The 23,570-nt window shown below is 44.5% G+C and overlaps 1 long non-coding RNA gene across 1 annotated transcript; it reads right to left on the bottom strand.

Moving 5' to 3' along the window:
• Positions 1-447: 447 nt before the first annotated feature.
• Positions 448-23,004, bottom strand: LOC147025475 (uncharacterized). The gene is made up of 3 exons (XR_015059555.1): positions 22,608-23,004; positions 19,159-22,483; positions 448-1,627 (listed from the first exon to the last, which is right to left on the bottom strand). It is a non-coding gene; the product is annotated as an uncharacterized LOC147025475 (long non-coding RNA).
• Positions 23,005-23,570: the final 566 nt, after the last annotated feature.

Here is a 23,570-nt window from a genome sequence, read left to right as displayed (position 1 = left end):
GAATGGAGAAAAGGAGACATTCTGCTGTTTTGTGTCACTGGGTGTACCACAATGAGCATGGAGAAAATAAAGAAAAACAGAGAATTGTCTGAGGAGGTCAGCCACAAGATATTACATGAGCATTGACAATTTCGAGGCTACAAGTCCATCTCCAGAGATCTTGATGTTCCTGTGTCCACCGTACGCAATGTTGTCAGGAAATTTAAGGCCCATGGCACTGTCGCCAACCTCCCTGTGTCGGGGCTCGAACCCTGTACCTTGAATTACAATGCTTCGATTTGGAGAGACACAATCAGCAAATTTAATGGCCTAATCACAGCAAAGATAATGTACACACACACACACACACACACACACACACACACACACACACACACACACACACACACACACACACACACACACACACACACACACACACACACACACACACACACACACACGATGTCAAGAACAGATCTATAATTTTATTTTATTCATCAATCAATCAACCCAACATAAGAATCACTTGAACAAATGAATTAGAGAACTTGCAATTAAACTAACAATTAATTAGACAACCAATAAATTCACCAAACCCCTGTGCACAGGTCGAACAGATTGCCAGAGCGAATGCAACAATCTGCTCGGCCTATCTTCGGTCACCCCTGCTTATATACTTTTTTTGGCGCATTACTCTTTGAGCAAGACCCCTTTTTCAGTGAGTGGTGTGAACAACAGCCTGACCTGCTCTTGCACAGAGCATGATGCTTCATGGTTTAGCCGATAAGATTGACAACAGGATCCTTGTTCGTGGAACTTTCACAGGACATCTGCATCAGCAATCACCATATCTTTCTTTATCTCAATGCTCCAGAGGAGAGAGGGAGAAGATACATGGGTAAAGGGGATTTGATCCCCCCCACCACCCCTTTCCTGGGTCAACAGTGCTTTTCCACACCACAGCCGTGCTGCGCATTGTTTCTACTCGGCCCGTCTCTCCAAATACAATTCATGGTTATATTTTAAATCGTTCAGTAAAGGAAAACCCCACATCAGAACATTAACAAAAATTTAACTATATGCAAGCAACAAACAAAGCTTAATAAAAAGGAAAATATTATAAGCAAGTTAGATAAAAACAAGAAAAGAAAGCTGAAATCCCTATTCCAGCTCCCACATTCCTCCCTTTTGTTGATGCGAAAACAAATCTGTTTTTGCAAAAACAAGAATCTCAGAATAAAATTTGGCCCTGGCAAGCAATGAGATCATCTCTCCACAGAACACTCACCCTCCACAAACGCATTGACCACCGCCACTTCCGGGTGGGTGGTGTCCATGAACCCCATTCGACACCACGATGAAGCTGGATTCTCTCTCCAGAGGTGAGTCTATGCCTGCTGGTCGTGCCCCCTTTCACGACATTACTAAGCGGGTGCCAACCGCGTATGCAATCCCCTTCACAGAGTTCAATCCCTATATTCAAGTCTCTAAGGCATGGCTCTTTGACAGTTTGTAGGGCTCCACCCGCACCCTTTTCTTCCTTCGAGAACACCAGCTCATCTCAGCATCAATGGGCGTCCATGCCCACCTCCTCCCTTCGGCCGGTGGAGTCCCACGCTCCGCGGAGACAGGTCGCCCAAAGAGCCTGCAAGAGAAGATCCCACACACACACACACCGGTAACATCCAATTAGGAAATCCCCTTTTCTTACAACAAAGTACTTTGCTCAGTTTAAATAATGAGCTCGTCGGTACGATTCGTGTCTCCCATGAATCCTCCTCAACATGTGTTTCCTCAGCAAGCTCATCCAACATTTTCTGATTTTCCTGAATTACTTGTTGAATTTCCTGCAATGCTTTATCATTGCCATTGATTCTTTCTGGTGTTAATTTCAGTTGTTGGAAATACTCCATTGGTCCTTCCTTTTTATTGATCACTTGGGCACTTGTGATGATGTTGGGTTTTTCACAAAATTTGACCCACATGGTATCTTGACCAAAAGTCACAAAAAGTTCAGTCACAATAGGTTCCTTTACTGGGACTTCTGCTCTGTCTCCCAGTGACCTCCAGTCTCCAGGTGAATGGTCCAGCGTATATGAGTGGCTCAGCATTTCCTCGTGTACCATCATCTCCATTTCTATTGTTGATTTCTCTGTTGCTGAAGCACACTGTCTCACACATGCCCTGATTAATACCTTAATACTGTTACAGATTTGGAAACCTTGTGCACACAAACAGCCAGAGTCCCTAAGCTTAAGGCCCGGTCACACCTTGACGTTTTAGCCAACGTATGCCGATTTTTGAATTTTTTTTCTAAAACGCTGGCACACGTTGAATACGTCATGGGTAAGTTTTGATAACATTGAGAGCACGCTGAAAAACACTGCCATACGTCGTTGTACGTTGGCTTTAAACGTTGTACTTTTTGGTTGTCCTCAAATTTTTTCACGCTTGAAATTTCACGACTTATGCCGGCGTATGACTCACACGTTCCGCTACGCTGGCCACAAGTTGTATGCACGGTCTGCGATCGTTGACAGACGTCAACACATGCTACGTGTAAGTTAATCATAAGTTGAGACACGCCGAGGTAATGTTTAGCGTACCCGAAACTTATTTCTAACCTATGATTAACGTGTTGTTGGCACGTTACGCGATCGTTGCCACACGTCGACAGACGTTACTTTTAAGTTACTCATAGGCTGAAAGACGTCGGTATAATGGATCGTCCTTGCGTCAGCGTCCACGGCCACGGCCAGGACACTTATTTGCAGCATTCTTCAAACTTTTCTTCGGCATGACGAGGATGTTCACACTTCGATGTCTAGCTTGGCTATGATTCCAATTGTCCATCGGCAGCGTCTATTTAAAATAGTCGAGTTTGAGCGTTTTAACACGTTCAGAAGAAACGCTTCAAATTTCCAAACCCCAGCGTCAAAAAACAAAGGCGAGTGACAGCAATTTAAATCGTTCATTGTAAACAATGAAAATAGCTGAGTGGTACCGTTTTTAAAAGTCGTTGAGTGTAAAAAAAATCCAATTGTTGAGCGCAAGCGTCTACTTTCAATAGTGGAGATGCAGCCATTTAAATCGTTGAGTGGCAGCCTATGAATAGCAAACCCTACGTCACCGGCAAAGATAAACTGCCGCACGATATGGATAAGTGAGGCTATCGTTGGGCATAGTTTGTGAACGCCGGCTTCACGATAATTATTCGTTGTTATATCGTATCTATAAGTAATCAAAGCGCTCTATGCACATTATTAGTTCATTGTGCATTTGTCCAACCCGTTATGAATAGACCTAAATCGTAAAAACAAGCTATAGCTCATTGTTGAAAAAGCCCCATAAAAAATTAGCCGCGAAGAACTTCGAACAATGGTGAAAAGATGTCTCCTTCCTGTGGACACGCGGATGCAAGGACGATCCATCATAACCCACACCCTCCCCCTCACACTCACCTACTACTGCCAACATGAACAAACTACTACTAATACTAATACTGATACTGAAACTGATACTGTTACTGATACTGTTACTGCTGACATGGACATCAACTCAAAAAGGACTCGAAAACACTGTTGGGTTCCCCTTTTATGAGCAGCATTTTTATATACCAAGTCCCAAAACCGCTGGGAACACGTCTTTATACGGCAGTTGTAAGCTAGAAACACGTTACTTTATTTTTTTTTTTTGTCGACCGGAAGACGTCATTGGAATACGTCTACATACGTCGATGTGTGTTGGGACTACGTAAAGAATTGGTTCAAAGCACGTCAAACATAAGTTAGAAATACGTTTCGCGTAAAAAAGACATTACCGCGACGTGTTTCGACTTATGAGTAGCTTATAAGTAGCCTTTGTGGATGTGTGTAAGCGTCCGCATATCGTGTGTTAAACTTATCCCCATCGCATGCGGAACGATGAACGATGAACATGCGGAATGAATGTCTTACGCCGAGTACGTCGTAAAATTTTGAACATGTTTAAAATTTCTTGACGTACTCTACTTACTACGACGTATGATAGCGTACTTTAGCGTTGTACTCACGTATACCAAACTTACTCGTACCGTATTTGACGCGCCCCAACGTTTTAGACACATTTTTCTTAGGTCGGCATACGCTGGCAAGATCGCCAAGGTGTGACCGTGATGTTGACACTTCCATTTCTACGGCAGTTATGATTCGAATTGTTGTGCGTCAGCCTTTTAATAGGCTACGTCACGACATCGTCGGCGATGCGTGCAACGCGCTATGCCTAAGTTAGACTATCGTTGGGCATAGGTTGTGTAGGCCGACAACAGGTTCAGCATTCGTTGGTATAAGTTATCTATAACACAACGAAACGTTCTGTGCCCGTTACCAATGCGTTATACATAAGACCAAGTCGCTATGAATACGTCCGAATCTTTAAAAAATATATATCAAAAGTTCAACGTAGGCCAGCGTTTTACATACATTTTAATACGTTGCCATCGCTGGCAAAAACGTCAAGGTGTGACCGGGCCTTAAGTATAATTAAGTGCTTTTTCTTTGCTCATTGTACATTGCCTGCCTTTTATTCGTGATAACTCTGCTCTGTGTTCCCCTCCCCGATTATTGTTATAAATAAGCCCCTGTTAAATGTTCCAGTTCGTTGTTCGTGCTTTCCTTCATTGGCCAAGCATGGTGCGGGTTTGAGAATTAATAAGGCCGGTCGGGCCGGTAAGTTGCCATTTGGACCGACGGATCTTGGTAATCCCCGCTTGGTTTACACCCGGATCGGGCTCGGTAAATGGTCCGTTCCGCCCGAGGTCCGTCGAGGGTGTGGTTTTTCCCCGGTAGTTGGACGACGTGGGTACTTAGGTATGTTAAAATTAGGCAATTAACCCTACCCCATGCCATCAAAATATTGGCGACCACGGTCCGCAAAGGGACCCGTGAACTCTCGGATTTGTCCGAGAGTCACAACCTAAATTCCGGGTGTTCAGTGGGAGACTACTCCACTGCTACACCCAGTGGTCGTTTATCGCCACTGACCCTCCCCCCCCCGGCCCACAAAAAATTGTCGGCTCACGAAGCGAATCGGCTCCGTCAGGGACATTTAACTTGGACCAGTTGGGGGAAATACTAATGCTGATGAGAGGTGAAATGCAAGCGATGAAGCAAGATGTACGAACAACAAATGACAAAATGGATGCAAATGCGCAACGGATGGATGAGATGAGAGTGATATGCAAACACTGAGGGGCGATATGCGAACACAGTGGGGTGAAATGCAGAGCATGGGGTTAAGCCTGCAGGAAGGTCTGGAGGGCATGAAAGGCATAAGATGCGGATTGGAGGATGGCGCCTGCAGGTGAGGGAACAATCGAGTCAGGAGGGACTGTGGAGGTTTGTTTGCCCACAATAGAGACGGGTGAGGTCGGGATGACGAGCGACACCACCACAATTGAGAGAGAAATAACAAAAGGGATGACGGAAAAATTAGTAGAGACACAAGAGGAGTCAGAGATAATAAAAGAGACGCACGAAATAGAACGGATAAAGGTGAACAAAATGCAGGAAATTAACGAGCACACACAGGTAGAGTTAGGAGGGGACAATGGGGTTGCGCATGGGGAATGTTTCATGACCCGGTGCCTGCATCAGGATAGCCTCCCTCAGGAACAGAGGGAGACGGTAAGCGCCCTCGAAGTAGACTGCGACTGGGTGAGTCCAGTGAAGCCAAGCGAGGTCGAGCAGGTGCATGATGCGGAGGGCTCCATGCAGAGTTTGGGGGGGGTTAGAGATCCCAGGACCCCTTGGGTTAACACGAATCGCCGATGTGATTGTCCCAGAGTGTGTGGTAAAGTGTATGAGTGGTGCGAGTGTGTTGAAACGTGCGAATGGTGTGCGTGAGTGCGTGCGTGGAATTGGTACATGGAACGATCTAGACGGTAGACTTGAATGGCGAGCCTGGAAGGCCGCAAAGGGTTAATTTGGCAACCGCGCCGTTGTCGGGGTCCATGGCGCACTTCACGCACGGCCCGCACGTGTGCGTCTGCGCGATCGCAATCCAGCACGAGAACGTTCCACATTGGATATGAGCCGGCCACGTGGATGTCGAAAATGGAGGCGAGAGTTGTGTGAATTTGGAATGGACGGGTCCGCATGCGGGCGCGTGTGTGAAGCTCCACGTGCTGACGCCGCGTGTTCCCGGGACGATACACTCGGGCAGGCCTGCACGGGAAACCGTGCAGGTTCAGTGTGCGAGTGACGTCACTGGGGACCTCGTGGCGTGAGTTACGGGCGAACAGCGCACGTTGTCCCGTGTGGGGAATCCCTCGAAGGCGAGCGCTTGTTGACGATGCACAGGGCGACGACAAGGCCCCAGGTATCGTCTGACGGAAGGGACGAACGAGCGAGTCGCAGACTGCCGCCTGGCGGTGCAAAAAAAAAAGCAGGCCTCGCTCCAAGTTAATGGCCCCGCCGGATGTAGTTGAGATCCTGCTTGGGCAAAGGAGCATTAGTTAGTGGGAAGGGTTTAGCGTAGACAGACCGGCCTCATGGGGGCATGAGCCGTCCTCCATGGGGCCCGTGGAACAAGTTATTGGGAATTTAGTTTAGATTTAGAATGGAAAATGGATTTTGGGAGACATGGACCGACATGGAATGTGTAGTGGGGATGTAGATTAGCTACGTGGAGTTAAAAGGAACGTGCATTAGAGTAACTGACGATGAGGGAGCACTCCCTCGTGCTCGTGAAACTCCCCGTTTCTGGACCGGCCGGCACCACCGCACTCCCTCCACACAACCTCACGGACCAGACTAGAGGCTGGCTAGCTTCATATGCCGACCTGTTTTCGTGCTGTATCTCTGGTCCGTGTTTGCCATGCCTTGTTGCCTGCCTTTACCTTGAGCCCATGCCTTCTCGCCCTTGTTTTGCATGACCCCCATGTCACCATCTCAACCATGTGTGCCAGGACCATCTCCTTCAGTGCGTTTGCAAAGACTGCCCTGCAGGCAGCCATACACGAGGACTGCATTGTGCAGCCCGTGCATTGTTGTTCTTTTCCATCTCCACCCATTCCACTTTACCAGACTATTTGAGCCACAAACTGTTGACTTTGGCTGTGACTTTTTCTTCACAGATAACAGGTCCTCGGCCATGATAAGTGTAAATAGATAAGTTAGAATTGTAAATATTTTGCAACCCACCTGTATGTCTGTCTAGCGCCGGCAATTTAGTTAAGTTGTCCGTGTGAGTCTGATAGTTTAGTTATGTAGTGCACTAGGTTATTTATTTTTGGGACATGTATACAAATGTCGCACTCAGAGATCCGTAGGTAAGACGTACGAAGGGGAAAACTTACACCTGCATGGCACACAAAAATTTGACGACTCGGGACGAGTCTGTGAAAAGGGGAGGGGGTAGTGTTACGAATCTGGCAGCCATTTGCATACAAACAGACAGCAGTCCCTAAGCTTAGTTATTTCGGTAAATATGTGTTTATAGTTGGAATCCCTCCTTTGTTTAAATGGAATTTCGTGTGTGCGCTGTGAGTTATTTTATAGTCAGGTTTTATACATCTACAACAACAACGGCACCGTCCCTCACTCAACCCGGTTGCCATTGCCTACGTGTTTTTGGCTGAAGGCGTGGGCGGAGCCTCCATCTCCTCAGATAGAGGCTCCACTCCGAGGAAGGGCATGGGCCAGCCAATGAGTGAAGGGTGAGCATTGCACACGCACCCCAGCCAATGGAAGGCCAGCGTGCCGAAAGCTACTACGGAGCCTCTTTGGGGGGCGGGCCTCCAAGACGCCTCGACAACCCCCCCCCCCCGAGATTCCTCGTCTAATCAGGAAGCTGACCACCTCAGGGGCGGCTCCGCCCAGCCAGATGGGATGTTCGCTCCTCGTCCAATCCGGAGGCGAGTACCTCATAGCATTGCCCTTGACCCGTGGGGGAGTGGGAGGATGAGAGGTGGTGAGCCGGTGAGAAGAGAAGGTTCGCCCAGTCATCGAAAAAGACGAGAGGACTGCGACAGTGGTGGTCGTGGTTCGAGTGGTCTGTGGTCGTGGTGGCTTGGTCTCGATCGTGGGCCGTGGACTTCGGGTTGTGGGTTCGAGGCCCACCGTGGTGATTTGGAGTCAGTGTGACCGCACGAGGCGGGAAAGTACCCCGGCCAGGCTCTGGTCCCCCAGCTCACCTTTCCCTCCTGGGCTGAGGACCGAAAATAGACCCACGGGGTCCGTGTGTGTGTGTGTGTGTGTGTGTGTGTGTGTGTGTGTGTGTGTGTGGTGCTGTCCTGTAAGTAGCAACTGTTAAGTGCTTTTCGCTAATTGTACATTGCTTGCATTTCTTTTTTTTGGATAACTCTGCTCTTTGTGTGCTCCCCTCCCTGACTGTTGTTTATAAATAACCCCCGTGTTAAATTTTCCAGTTCGTTGTTCGTGTTTTCTTTCATTGGCCTCGCATGGTTCGGGCTTGAGAAATAGTAAGGCCGTTGGTGCCGTAAGTTGTCATTGGGACCGGCGTGGCTCTGGTAACTCCGCTCGGCTATGCCGGATCCGAGTCGGTACCTGCGACTCGGTTCGGACAGAGTCAGCCTAGGGTGTGATTTCCCCGGTAATTTGACGACGTGGGTACTTAGGTATATTGAAATTTGGCTAATGACCCTACCCCACGCCGTCAGAACATTGGCAATCACGGTCCTTTAAGTGGCCCGTCGACTCTGGAGTTATCCGGGATGACAAACTTTCCATTCCGGTGTTCGGTGGTAGACGGCCTAACTGCTCCGTCTTGCGGTCGTCCTCGCCACCGAACCCCGGCCCACAACAATATACAAAAGTTTTTATCAGGAAGTAAATTTACAACTACTGGAATACCAGAGGAATTACATCTACCAGGGTATTCTTTCTGTGGTCCAGGAACAAACTTGAATAAAAGATGAGATGAGGCTGACAATCCTAAACCTGGAGCAAACCTATCAATAGTGTTGATGAAGTGTGCATGAGGCATGATATTGATTATGGAAATAGCACAACGTTGGAAGAAAACCATGAAACCGAGAGAGAAATGTTGTATAATTTGTCTCTGATACAAAATCCAACCTTGAGAGAAAAAGTTGATAGGTTCAGCATGAAGAAGATGATCAGTGCTAAATTGAAACTTGGGCTTGGAAATTCAAAAAATTTATCGGCTCTAATGATGTCATTAAGATTGAAGAGCAATTACCTGATGAATTACATCAACCAATAATCACAAAGTTTCATAGAAGGAAGGTTTATTCCAAGGAAGTTGATTATATCTGGTCCGCTGATTTGATTGAACTCAATAATGAAAAGAGGTACAAGTATGGTTTAACTGTTATTGATTTGAGGAGTAGATATGCGTGGGTTGTCCCTTTAAAAAACAAAACAGGTAATACTCTTATGTTAGCCTTTCAACAGATATTTAATAAAAGTAAGAGAAAACCTAAAAAATTGTGGACTGATGAGGGTGGAGAGTTCGACAACAGACAATTTTGAATTTTCTTTAAAATACCAACATTACATTATACAGTACCTTTAATGAAAGAAAAGCGGTTGTTCTTGAGTGCTTCAATCGCACTTTAAAAGAGAGACTATTTCAAAAATTCACCCAACTTGGTTCTCTACAATGGTCGTCTTTTATTCAGGACATTGTAGATAAGTATAATGATATGATCCACACCTCAACGAATACGAAACCATCAGAAACATTCACAAAATTAGAATATGAAAAAGAGATTAATGTCAGAAAGCCTAAGTTTAAAGTTGGTGATATAGTAAGAATACACAGGTGGAAATCTCATTTTGTAAAAGGTTATACTAAAAGATTGACAAATGAGCTTTTAAAATTGTTGATGTAATGGATACAGTTCCTTGGACCTATAAGGTATATGACTTAGAAGGGGAAGAGATTTGAGGTTCATTTTATTGACAGGAATTGCAAAAGACAAAGATAATGAATTGGAAAGAAAAATTTTTTTTGACTCTACCCCTTTCTAAACTCTGCCTCTTTTTGACTCCACCCACGCAAACCCCACCCATCCACACAAGCCACAGCCACACAAACCCCACTCACAAAAGCCACATCCACATCCATCATATTCACATAATTAGTGATTAGTTAATTCGTTCCCCACACACAACATGTTTATTTAATTAAAAACATTTGCTCCACCCACACAAACCACAGCCACACAAACCCCACCCACCCACACAAACCACAGCCACACAAACCCCACTCACAAAATCCACATCCACAAAGCCTCACTAACAAAAGCCCCATCCACACAAGCCTCACTCACAAAAGCCACATCCACATCCATCATATTCACATATTTAGTGATTAGTTAATTCGTTCCCCACACACAACATGTTTAATGAAATAAAAACATTTGCTCCACCCACACAGACCACATCCACACAAACCCCACCCATCCACACAAGCCACAGCCACACAAGCCTCACTCACAAACCCCACCCATCCACATCCATCATATTCACATAATTAGTGATTAGTTAATTCGTTCCCCACACACAACATGTTTATTTAATTTAAAACATTTGCTCCACCCACACAAACCCCACCCACGCAAACCCCACCCATTGACACAAACCCCACCCACGCAAACCCCACCCATCCACACAAGCCACAGCCACACAAACCCCACCCATCCACATCCACACAAGCCTCACTCACAAAAGCCACATCCACATCCATCATATTCACATATTTAGTGATTAGTTAATTCGTTCCCTACACACAACATGTTTATTTAATTAAAAACATTTGCTCCACCCACACAAACCACATCCACGCAACCCCCACCCACGCAAACCCCACCCACGCAAACCCCACCCACGCAAACCCCACCCACACAAACCCCACCCATCCACACCCACGCAAACTCCACCCATACACACAAGCCACATCCACACAAGCCTCACTCACAAAAGCCACATCCACATCCATCATATTCACATATTTAGTGATTAGTTAATTCGTTCCCTACACACAACATGTTCATTTAATCAAAAACATTTGCTCCACCCACACAAACCACATCCATGCAAACCCCACCCATCCACACAAGCCACATCCACACAAACCCCACCCATCCACACCCACGCAAACCCCACCCATACACACAAGCCACATCCACACAAGCCTCACTCACAAAAGCCACATCCACATCCATCATATTCACATAATTAGTGATTAGTTAATTCGTTCCCCACACACAACATCTTTATTTAATTTAAAACATTTGCTCCACCCACACAAACCACATCCACGCAAACCCCACCCATCCACACATGCCACATCCACACAAACCCCACCCATTGACACAAACCACATCCACGCAAACCCCACCCATCCACACATGCCACATCCACACAAACCCCACCCATTGACACAAACCCCACCCACGCAAACCCCACCCATCCACACAAGCCACATCCACACAAACCCCACCCATCCACATCCACACAAGCCTCACTCACAAAAGCCACATCCACATCCATCATATTAGCATAATTAGTAATTAGTTAATTTGTTCCCAACACACATGTTTATTTAATTAAAAACATTTGCTCCACCCACACAAACCACATCCACACAAACCCCACCCATGCAAACCCCACCCATCCACACAAGCCACATCCACACAAACCCCACCCATTGACACAAACCCCACCCACGCAAACCCCACCCATCCACACAAGCCACATCCACACAAACCCCACCCATCCACACCCACGCAAACCCCACCCATCCACACCCACGCAAACCCCACCCATCCACACAAGCCACATCCACACAAACCCCACCCATCCACACCCACACAAACCCCACCCATCCACACAAGCCACAGCCACACAAAGCCCACTCACAAAAGCCACATCCACATCCATCATATTCACATAATTAGTGATTAGTTAATTCGTTCCCCACACACAACATCTTTATTTAATTTAAAACATTGGCTCCACCCACACAAACCACATCCACACAAACCACATCCACGCAAACCCCACCCATCCACACAAGCCACATCCACACAAACCCCACCCATCCACACCCACGCAAACCCCACCCATCCACACAAGCCACATCCACACAAACCCCACCCATCCACACCCACACAAACCCCACCCATCCACACAAGCCACAGCCACACAAAGCCCACTCACAAAAGCCACATCCACATCCATCATATTCACATAATTAGTGATTAGTTAATTCGTTCCCCACACACAACATCTTTATTTAATTTAAAACATTGGCTCCACCCACACAAACCACATCCACACAAACCACATCCACGCAAACCCCACCCATCCACACAAGCCACATCCACACAAGCCTCACTCACAAAAGCCACATCCACATCCATCATATTCACATAATTAGTTAATTCGTTCCCCACACACAACATGTTTATTTAATTAAAAACATTTGCTCCACCCACACAAACCACATCCACACAAGCCACATCCACACAAACCCCACCCATCCACACCCACGCAAACCCCACCCATACACACAAGCCACAGCCACACAAAGCCCACTCACAAAAGCCACATCCACATCCATCATATTCACATAATTAGTGATTAGTTAATTCGTTCCCCACACACAACATCTTTATTTAATTTAAAACATTGGCTCCACCCACACAAACCACATCCACACAAGCCACATCCACACAAGCCTCACTCACAAAAGCCACATCCACATCCATCATATTCACATAATTAGTTAATTCGTTCCCCACACACAACATGTTTATTTAATTAAAAACATTTGCTCCACCCACACAAACCACATCCACACAAACCACCACACACAAACCCCACCAATGCAAACCCAATCCATCCACACAAGCCACGTCCACAAAAGCCACAGCCACATAAACCCCACTCACAAAAGCCACATCCACATCCATCATATTCACATAATTAGTGATTAGTCAATTCGTTCCCCACACACAACATGTTTATTTAATCAAAAACACTTGCTACACCCACACAAACCACATCCACACAAATCACATCCACACAAACCACAGCCACACAAACCCCACCCATCCACACAAACCCCACCCACGCAAGCCCCACCCATCCACACAAACCACAGCCACACAAACCACATCCACACAAACCCCACCCATCCACACAAGCCACACCCAAACCCACCCACGCAAGCCCCATCCACACAAGCCACATCCACACAAACCCCACCCACGCAAGCCCCACTCATAAAAGCTACATCCACACAAGCCCATCCACACGAGCCCCACCCACCCATACAAGCCCCGCCCATCCACACATACCCCCCCCCGTGCCACCACCTCCCTCATTCCACCCTTCCCCACACACACACGGGGAGGGGAGGGGGGTGGCATGAGGGGGGTGGTGGGTCGTTGGGGGAGCGCACCTACCCCCCCCTCCTTTGCACTTCCTTTATTCTTTTTTTTATAATTAAGAATTAGATAATTGAAAGCAAAGCAAATATAATTAATCAAGATTGAAAATATTAAACATTCTTCTTTGGGTAAATATTCATTTGCGAGAATGGACGATCTTTCCCAGCAGTCAGATGTCTTGTGATTTTGAAACTCGTACATCATATTCTGTTTAAAACAAGAGGAACCCCATTAGAGCATATAAAGATGATGAAATAATAATATGAATGAAATAATTAATTTAACATTTTATTTACCTCCAGAAGATAGTGTCATGTCAGATTCCTCCAGAAGATCAAGTTGTGCGTTTGAACTGAAAAATAAAATAAAAATAATAATGAGTCAAGGACAGAGACAGAGAGACACACACACATGCATAAACACAAATACACACATGCACACACATTTTCACACACACACACACACACACACACACACACACACACACACACACACGCATAAACACAAATACACACACACACACACACACACACACACGCATAAACACAAATACACACATGCACACACATTTACACACATGCACACACATTTACACACACACATGCATATGCACACACATACACGCACATGTGCACACGCTCATACACATGCACAAACACATATACGCACACATATATGCGTGTGTTTCTCACCTTGGACTCTATTCATTCCATGTCAGATGACGTGAGAGTAATTCTTTCTAGTCAACAATAATATCGTTCAGTTCATTTCGAAACAAATGAATGTCTTCAAGAAAGTCGTTCATTTTCATCCACTCGTCGTGTAATTCAGATAACTCATTTTCCACATCTGTTATCAACGATGTCCTTATTGGGGATAACCTGTTCGAAAAAAAAAATACAATAATTATTGCTTGTATAGTGATTTAATTCTGTTTTAAACAACAAATAATAAATTGGGCTTCGAATCTCACCTGCCATCTTGTGAAAACGATTGATCCGTAAGGTTGTCGTAATCTGAACGCTCCATTCTCTGAATGAAACACACTCGACACACAAATTGGTTTCAATAAGCTGTTAGCAATGACGTAATGGGAGATTTCACAACAATGGTTTTTTAAGGGTGTGTCCCACATCGGAAATGACCGAAATTTTTGGCTCGGGCGAGACAGCTTGGGAGAGACGTGGACGAGGCAGCCTGACTCATTTTCACCGCACGAACTGAAAACACTTAAAACACTTCCCCATTTTACAAAACTGAAGAAGGGATCATGAACTTCCCTTTCTTTCATGCTTGAAGAGATAAAGTGAATGTTATAAGAAAATCAATTTATTCCCGAAAGTAGAACATGAAAAAAATATTCATTGGATCACTCTTTGAATGGAATGAAAAATATGAAGGGAAAAAGTGTTTTAATCAGTAAGTCTCAATTTTCCATTTGCTCAATGGGGCAGAGGTCAGTCTCATATTTGGGGCTTTTGGGCCTTGAGACAGTCTCAATTTTACATTTGTTTGTATGGGAGGGGGAGTAATTAGTCTCCTATTTTGAGCTTTTGGGGCTTGAGTCAGAGAGTTTTTCCCATTCATTTGTATGGGAGGGGAGGAAATCAGTCTCTTATTTTGGTTTTTTGGGGGTCGATTCAGAGAGTTTTTCCCCATTCATTTGAATGGATGCCTTAGAAGCCCCATTTATCCTCTACTCTCCTTAATACAAAACTATAGAATTTAGGAATCCATAACAACAATGCAACAGTTTCACAGCAAGCAAACTTCCAGCGACCACAATGAACAAACGGAAATCCAAAGAGGTAACTCGACAAACATTCGTAACACTTATTCATTCTCCCCCTTGGGGACTTGAACTTTTTAGCGAGCAGGGCCTCCAACCCCCTCTTGGGGAGCAGAGCCTCCCTCTCTTTGGAGGGGGAGGTGACCCCCCCCCCTTACAGAGGCCTCCAACCCCTGTTAGCACGGCAAAGCCTTCAACTTTCCGTTGGAGGTCTCCAACCTCTATTTAAAACATTCAAACGCCCAGAATGAATCGTGTAATCTTCGGTGGCCTCAAACAACCTAATTTTTAGGCCTGTCACTTTGGGCTCTCCTTTGTGTTACTCTCCTATCAATGGAATACCATGTTACCCATTCGGCTGAGAGATACAGCATCCGATCTGAAGTAAGAGCAAACATCTTAGTTCGTGGCCACTTGCTTGCTGTTATGCCAGACGATGCTGTTCCCAGCATTGCCGGGGTTTGTGGTCCCTGTTCGGGCACCAAAATTGTGGTGGAAAAGAACTAGATTTCCACACGAGTTGGTTCAGCATACCAAAGGAGAATCTTTAATTTCGTACATACGGAGGAAGAACATTCAATGATTCATTGAAACATCCAAATGGACTTCACTGAAACAGAAGCCCGAAGTAATTCCTTTAATACACAATTTGACATTCAAATAATATAACAATTACCCCCGTGTGGGGGTGACGGTCATCTCTATAATGTTTTTTTTACTATCATAATCGATGAACCGTTGCCAGATATCTCCTAAAATGGCAGACGAGATAGGTTTTGAAAATGGCGATTTTTATAACTTACGTGACCTCGTGACCTTGACCCTGACCTTGAACCCGGACAAAAGTTGCATCGTTGTGCAACACTCATCGACCTCTACCCACATACTAAGTTTCATCAAGATCGGAAAGAAAAATTGTTGACGAACGGACGGACGGACATTTCGTCTGAGATGACCTAAAAATGGGAGGGTGAGACATTCGACTATAGTACAAAAATTAAATTTATTTTGTGCCAGAAACAATTATAATTGAGAATGCATGAAAATAATTATTTTTCTTCCACACAAGCTTCAGTGAACCATGGGCAGGAGGAAGAGTAGGACCACTGAAGACAAGAGGGGATAAATCTGTGCACGAGGAGAGAAAGTTTCTTTGAAATAATTCCCAGGATGAGTTGATGTTGGAGAAAGTAGTGATGGGAGACCAGTCTAGAAGTTTGATGGCTGCTAGGAGACCCTGCCAGTCTGCTTGAGTGAAATGCCAGACTCGACCATGCTGAGGTGATTCTCTAATAACAGCCAGAGAGATGTTTACTTTGACAAGCACATGGTCAGAAGAACCGATTTGAGTGGAGGAAGAACAGCAGATATTTTCAGGGGAATTTGTCAAAATCAGATCCAGAAGCGATGGAGTATCATTGGTTGAGATTCGGGTCGGGAAATTGACCGATTGAGTCGATCTCATTGAGTCGCAGAAGTCTTTTGCTGAGGTGCCATGACAGGTGAGAGAGGTACCCACACCTAGCCAACTGGCATGATGACAATTGAAGTCACCACATATGAGGAAGAGAGAGTTCGGATGAGAAGATAGAAGTTTGTCCATGTTTTCGGATAGTGAGGTGTAGATGGAGTTATCACTGTTTGGTGGACGGGACAGCACACATATAAACATGAGGTGGGAGTGGAGGGGAAGCGTCAGATGTGGTGACTTCAATTGTTGGAGCCAGAGGTATTCCTGGGGGGTGTGTGGGAGTGAGAGCAGTGCATGGAGAGTGAGGAATAGTCTTTGATGAAGAGAGCAACTCCTCCACCAGGACGAGGCTCAGGTCTGTCATACTGGAGGAGAGAGTAACCAGGGAGAGATACTTGAGAGTCAGACACGTCTTGGGGGAGGAAAGTTTCTGTTCGGCAGATTATGTCTGGTTTGTCAGTGGCAACCTGTATGGAAACACCTGTCAGGTTTGAGCGAAGGACCCGGATATTTTTGGATCCACACTGTCAATGAAGAGCGAGGGGAGGGAATGACAAGGGTGGAAAGGGGGGGAGGTAAGGAGAGTTGTTAAAAGAGTGTGAGGGATTGCAGAAGAGCTAGGGGAGAGGGCTGGATGAGGAGGAGAAAGGGCTCTATGGTGCTGGGTTGAGGTACAGTGGGGAGTAACAAGAGAGGAGGCAGAACGCAGTTGAGGATTTGAGGAGGTGGAGTGATGAAATGGAGGAGAGAGGACAGGGGAAGGAGGCAGCTTTGTGGATGTGAGGCAAGGGGGCAACTTTGAGAAGGGTGAGTGAGGTGAGTGAATGGAGAGAGAAGGGTGAGTGGGGAGAGTTCAGGGAGAAAGGTGAGGGGGGAGTTTTTGAGAAAGGTGAGGGGGGAGTTTTTGAGAAAGGTGAGGGGGAAGAATGTGATGGTTGCTTTGAGAGGGAGGGGTGAGAGGTGTGAATTGGCACTGAAGTTGGAAAAAAAAGGATGATTGATGGAAAGTGAACATGCAAAGCAAACTGGGTTTTTTAAATGTTTAGTTTAGAAATGCAATTTAAGACATTTCTTGAGGGATGTGATGAAGGCAAAATTAAGATAATGGAGAGAAGAAACGTTGTAACAGTTGGACTTTTTTGACAAGGTATGATGGAAAGGTCGAATTGAGAACAGTCTGTTGAAATCGAAAAATATTTGTGAATTGTGATACAGTAATGAGAACCACACGTGTGAAAGAGGAAGATGAAACATTATAAGCGATCGTTTAAATTATTATAATTATTATTATTTTATTTTTTGAGAGTTTTCATCAGCTTCGGTAGAGGAAAGGTTGAAGAAAAAAAAAATCGATGAAGTGAATGGTGAATTTGGATCGGTAAACGCAGAGGGTAGAAACAGATCACGTGGTTACGGGAGAAGCACGTGGCTACGGGAGGTGTATTGTGAAAAGTGAATTTATTTATTTTAATAAGGATTGCGTAAGATTCAGAAAAGGAAAGGTTGAAGTAAAATCGTGGAAGTGTACGGTGAATTTGGAACTGTAAACGCAGTGTGAAGCTGCTGGGTCGATGAAAAGTATCAGGAAGAGGGTGGAGAGACACGTGGTTACAGGGGATTTTTGAAACAAAACCGAACTAGGAACACACAGTGAGCATGTCGGTGGGAAAATAAACAGTTACAACGTGACATATAATGACCGGAAACTTAACTTTGAGAAAGTTGGCGGAGACCCCTGAGAGAAACAGCCATCGTCCCAAACCCGGAAGCGGAAGTCAATTTGTGGAATACTTTATTACAATTACAAATGAAAAGGGAAACAAACTTAATATGTAAAAGTGGGAAAAATACAAGGCCAGATCAGGAATTGAACCCAGGTCCTCTGGTGAGAACCGTACCAGAACTACCAGTGCACACAAAGCGCTGATATAATTCAGCAGAGGACCTGGGTTCAAGTGCTGGTCTGGGCTTGTATTTTTCCCTTATACACATATTAAATTATTTATTAATTATTTTCAGGATTTACACACGTACAATTCGCAAGCAAAATCAAAGTAATTTCCATGTAAAAGGAAAGAAAAACAAACGAGGCTTATATTTATTCGTATGCTGCCTGTGGGTGCTTGGCTGCATAATTTTCTGTGGGCGCAGCTGTGCCACTGAAGCAATGCCCCCCTGTTACCAGCACACTGTTACTTATTTCTCCGACCTCAGAAGGATGACAGGCTGAGTCAACCCATCTGGTGGTAATTCAATGGCTTTGACAGGGCTGGAACTGAAGACCCAAAGATCTTAAGCCAGCCACCCTAACCGTGAAGCCAACACGAGGCTTGTGAACAAGGTAATACAATATGGAGGGAATGGGCACAGGAGCAATAGCTTCACAACGGGGGAGGAGCATTAGATTAGCAATAAAAAGGTGGAACAATATTAACTTAGAAGTGTGCATGCACACACGATCGACACCAGGCATAGCAGCGGGGTCTGCACTACCTCTTTGGGGATGGAGGGCAGAGGTGCAGAATGGACGAGGAGACAGCTTGTCCATGGATCGTGGCGATTCCTTGTTGTGGGGAAGATCGATGCTTCAGTACCACAGAAGTCTCCGTTGGATGCAGCGTGGATAATGAGACAGCTTGGTCCATGAATTATGGTTACTTGTGGCGAAGCTCGATGCTTCAGTCCCAGAAAAGGCTCCGTTGGATGCAGCATGGATAAGGAGACAGCTTGGGCCATGAATCGTGGTTCCATGTGGGGAAGATAGATGCTTCAGAAATTGGGAAGGCTACATTCAGACTTCGCAACTCTCGAGTGGAGATTATAAATGGTGGTGATGGCACGCACACACACATATATAAATCGTGATTCACACCTATATCTATGTTATATACATACGTATTGAGATGTGACGTATTATGCACATGACACACACACACACACACACATACACACACACGTACAATAATTGTACATATTACATACATACATATCGATATGTGACGTATGATGCACATTACACAAAAAACACACACACACACACACACACACACACACACACACACACACACACACACACACACACACACACACACACACACACTCACACTCTCTTCGGGAAAGAAAAATGGCTCGCTGTAACAAAAATATGCCAAATAATGACAATCAGTCACAGAAAATGACAAAAGGGACACAGACCCTTCGTAGGCTGAGACCGAAGACTGTGCGGCCACACCGAGCAGCTGGAATGTGAGCTGAAAAGGACAATGACTGCACGTTCTCCAGCAAGGAAGTGGATCCCTGCCTCACGATAGGAAAGAGTTCCACACCAAATAAAAGCTAAAAAGGTATCACCTGCTCTACAACCAACTACTAAGTTCCAGACAAATTCACAAAGATCAAATGAACATAGCTGGAGTTCAGAGAAGGAAATCATCCTCCACTTCAAAGCTTATTTTGCGCATAAAGCATGGGGGACTAACAGAGAAGGAGAAGGTTCCATTGGTTCATTTGACAATTTGATTCAGGAATCATGATCTTTTACCGAAAAAGGAGGTGGAAATTTCGAGTTCTGGGAGAACATCCTCCCACTTCCTGAAACCCACTCATGGAGATAACCAACGAGATGAAGTTATGGAGAAAGTCATTGATCAGACAGCATTCTCTCGAGGAGTCTGGGAATGCTACAAATGTACAACACGGAAATGGTTCAAGTATGATTAATGATGCATCATTGATCGGTTAGAGAAAACTGCAAATATGATGAGAAACTACTGAGTACGATTCATTATCAGAGGATCAATTTGGCTTTTTAAAAAAGGAGAAACAAGTAGAGCACATTCAAAGTACACCACCCCGATGCAAAATAAATAAATAACAAATCCTTCAGCATGTGACATTGCAGGGATGCCTTTGGGGCCTGGCAATGATGTGGTGCAGCATGTGGAGACGGAATTAGGAGGGGTGGTGTGCAATAATTGATCAATTAATTGTTTAATTAAATAATTAAAATAAATAAATAGTATTCGTGAAATAATTAATTTCTTAATCAATTGGCAAAGAGCACACCAAAACCACCACTGTTTCAGCTGAATCTGTTACTTTTTTGAAAATTAATTAATCCATCAAAAAATGAATAATTAATGGACCAATAAATCAACTAGCATTCAGTCGAGCGCATACCTCCGCCAAGCAATGCCGGATACACGAGAACATATCTGGCCCAATGCATTTTTGAAATATCGTGCTATCTATCCTTTTTGAAGCCCTATCTCTCAATGGTGACGAATCACTTAAAAAAAATTAAAAAAATTGTCGTATCCAGATTCGGATTCAGATTTTCACCAAAATCAAATCATTTCGTCGTTACCACACACACACACACACACATACATACACATATACACACACACACACACACACACACACACACACACACACACACACACACACACACACACCACGAGTTCCCCAAGTTTTATCCGAATCTGTCCACAAATTTTTGAGATATCGCGCTATATATTCGTTTAGCCCAATCTCTCAATGGTGAAGAATCACTTTTAAAATTATCATATCTGGATCAGGATTCAGATCTTCACCAAAAGCGAATCAATTCTTCCTTGTCACACGCCCAATATGTCCACCAAGTTTCGTCTGAATCCGTCGACAACTTTTTGAGATATCGTGCTATATATCATTTTTGGCCTCATCTCTCAATGGTGAAGAATCACTGGAACAATTCTCGTGATCTGGATCATGGAATTCTCGTGATCTTCATCAAAATCTAATCAGTTCGTCATTGTCACACACCCAACCTTCGAATCAAATTTCATCCGGATCCATCCACAACTTTGAGATTTCATGCACACAGACAGAAAGGGGTGAAAACATAACTTCCTTCACCTTTGGTGGTAGAAGTAAAAAAATACCCTTTATAGCCAAATCACTTTTTCACCGTCACGTCCAAATATAAGCTTCCAAGCTCAAAAGGTACCTGAGATATTGCTCAGATGAGGAAGAAAAGAAAGAAGTAATTAATAAATCGATAATAATTAAGTACTTAATCAATATAAAAAAGTAGCATTTTTGTCAAAGCACATCTTCAATTTTGTCCCCAAATTTCAGCTTCCTCGCTCTCAAAGGATGGCTGAGATATCACCCGGACAAACAAGGAAAACAAACAAACAAGCCGGTAGGCAACATGGGTGGTCGCCAGACTAAGGCGAATTTGAAATATGTCGATAAGAGAACACATCAGATGGCATTTTTGCCGTTCGTCGTTCCATATAGGAACGTGACGAGGAACATATAGAAACATGTTCGATATAGTCCATTCATCATTTATGTTCGATTCCCTAACCCTACGGAAGGGAATCCCAACACGAACGTTGGGATGAAAGCATATAGTAGTATAATTGCATACTAGTCATACAGTTTTTGACGGATCGGGCTAAAAAATTTTGACAGAGGTTGATTATAGTGCGCATAAAAGTGCGGAATCCGATTTTTGATTTTTGGAAAAAAATATTTTTCGGATTTTTTTCACAAATTTCAATGTCCCATTGCTGGTCAACGGTGGCGCCCATAGCAACGGTGCTCAAAAGCATACAACGAGATCCTGGTATGAAGCTACCAGTCAAGTTTCATCAAAATAGGCTGACTCCTCTTGCCTCCAGAGCTGTCCATTACATACAAACAAACAGACAGACATACAGACAGACGGAAAACCTGAGAAAAACGGTAGTCAAGCGACCATCCAACAAGCGGAGCAAAAACTGAGTACTCCCTTCCTTCGGTGCCTGGCGATGACGTCGTGTATCTTCTGGATATGGAAATGGGAAGGAGCGGTGTACAAAAACACAGGAAGTAAAATTGTAGAGAAAGGCACTCGAATATAGTTGTTAACAATAAACTTGCCTTCATTTCATTATCCAAGGTAAGTTCACCTTCGGATGAAGTTCTCCATCAACTTTGGCAGTCCTTTCAATTTCTTTGCAATTTGGGGTCGTTGCACTCGAGTGACCTTTTCGGTTTTGTTCCTCCATCGAATATTTTCTCTTCCTCCAGTTCTCCAAGGCTCTCATCTTGGTTGCCAGTTGGTAATAATTGCCGGTCGAGCATCTAACAGCCATTCCTCAGATTGCTGGGATGCCTCATCAGTTGTAAGCTTTTAGTAGGCGAGCTGGCTGAGTTTCATTCTCAAAGTTGCGCCCAAAAGGTTGGTTGATCTCATTGGCCAATGAAGACTATCCGATTTATAAAAAGTGATTTCTTAAGTGCGGCTTTCTTAGGGTTAAGGATTATTTGATCCTTCAAGTAGACCCTTCTTGCCCTTCCAATCTAAACATCGTGCCCAAACTGCCCCTTCGGTATTTGGACACATAGTGTGAGATGTGTTTTAATTACATTTAAGAAGTTTTAATCCCTGGGGTTAACGGATAAGAAAGGGCTAATTAAGGGTTCATTAAGAGTTCAATCTCAATTTGGCGCCCAACACCCGTTCTGATCTCATAAGATTGCTTCACCCACCCACTAACTAAATTCATCACTTAAGAACGATTTTTGTCTGGGGTTTATGGATAAGAAGGGTCTTAAGGGTGGAAGGGTCTTCCAATAGCATCTGGAATACAAATTACAACCACATTCCGAATACGTGGTTCCATTGCATTGTCTTCATCGACAACCGTTTAATGAATGTGGAATACGCTCCGGAGGTGTCGATAGAGATTAGGAAATAGATGAGAAAATATAAATTTGTGGGACAGGGTTAAAATTTTTCACTTTTTTGAGATCCACTTCGACCAGTACAGGTAGCATTTTCCGGGCCGACCTTGACAATGAGATGATTCGCAAACTGAGAAATCCTCTACTCATCCGGTATATGCTTAAAGTTTATATGAACTTCGCCG

The sequence above is a fragment of the Eptatretus burgeri genome, chromosome 6, assembly GCF_056783735.1.
Source record: "Eptatretus burgeri isolate ZD-2024b chromosome 6, Ebu_testis_v1, whole genome shotgun sequence".
NCBI lineage: Eukaryota > Metazoa > Chordata > Myxini > Myxiniformes > Myxinidae > Eptatretus > Eptatretus burgeri.
The sequence above is the reverse complement of the archived record's forward strand: the minus strand, read 5'-3'. Positions and strand labels throughout refer to the sequence as shown.